The sequence below is a fragment of the Sinocyclocheilus grahami genome, unplaced genomic scaffold (assembly GCF_001515645.1).
Source record: "Sinocyclocheilus grahami isolate Dianchi unplaced genomic scaffold, SAMN03320097.WGS_v1.1 scaffold43.1, whole genome shotgun sequence".
Taxonomy (NCBI): domain Eukaryota; kingdom Metazoa; phylum Chordata; class Actinopteri; order Cypriniformes; family Cyprinidae; genus Sinocyclocheilus; species Sinocyclocheilus grahami.
In genome coordinates, this window is record NW_015505222.1 from 944,681 (window position 1) to 945,481 (window position 801).

The following is an 801-nucleotide window of genomic DNA, read 5'->3' on the forward strand; positions in this document are numbered from 1 at the left end:
TAAATGACTAAATGTAAATGTAGTAGTAACAGCGGAAATAATAATATGCTATAACCATCTCTTTTAGACATTTTATTTAACATAGAATTTAAAATACGACAAAAATGGACACCATGTCATGTGACAGCAACTCATTATCAGCAAATATTGTCAACCCCATACACAAATGTAATATATGTACATATATTCAATTTCATATATGTAATACATATATAACATTTTTAAAATTACATTTGTTTAGTTTGTAGTTTAGTTTATTTTGCACAAGGATAAAATAAATACATAAACAAATAAAACAAAAAGGTACAATCCATATACTGTGCAGGGAGAGGCTGAAACCCCAAAGGGCTTATTTAGAGCCTCCACCTAAACCATAAACAAAACAAAAACAACTTATGAAATTCAAGAAAGAGCTACCGTAAATTACAATAACAAATATATAAATGTAAATGACTACAAATTGATCACAACATATTTCAAAAACCCAGAAATAATATTCTACAGAAACAAACCTTATATGGTACATATAAATTAATTTACATATATAAAAAAACTTAATTGGAACAGTTTGAAATTGGAATCGTTTCGTATATTAACATATATTTAGCCCATACAAATATGTGTTTATGTATGTGTAATACATTTTTTGGACATATATGTTCAAACCCATCAATACATGTTGATATTATATAAGTAAATATAGATGCATTTTTATAAATTACAAAAACATACAGATTACATATATAAATAAAAATGTAATGATGGCCATATATTGTGGCTACATATATTACAACACAAATA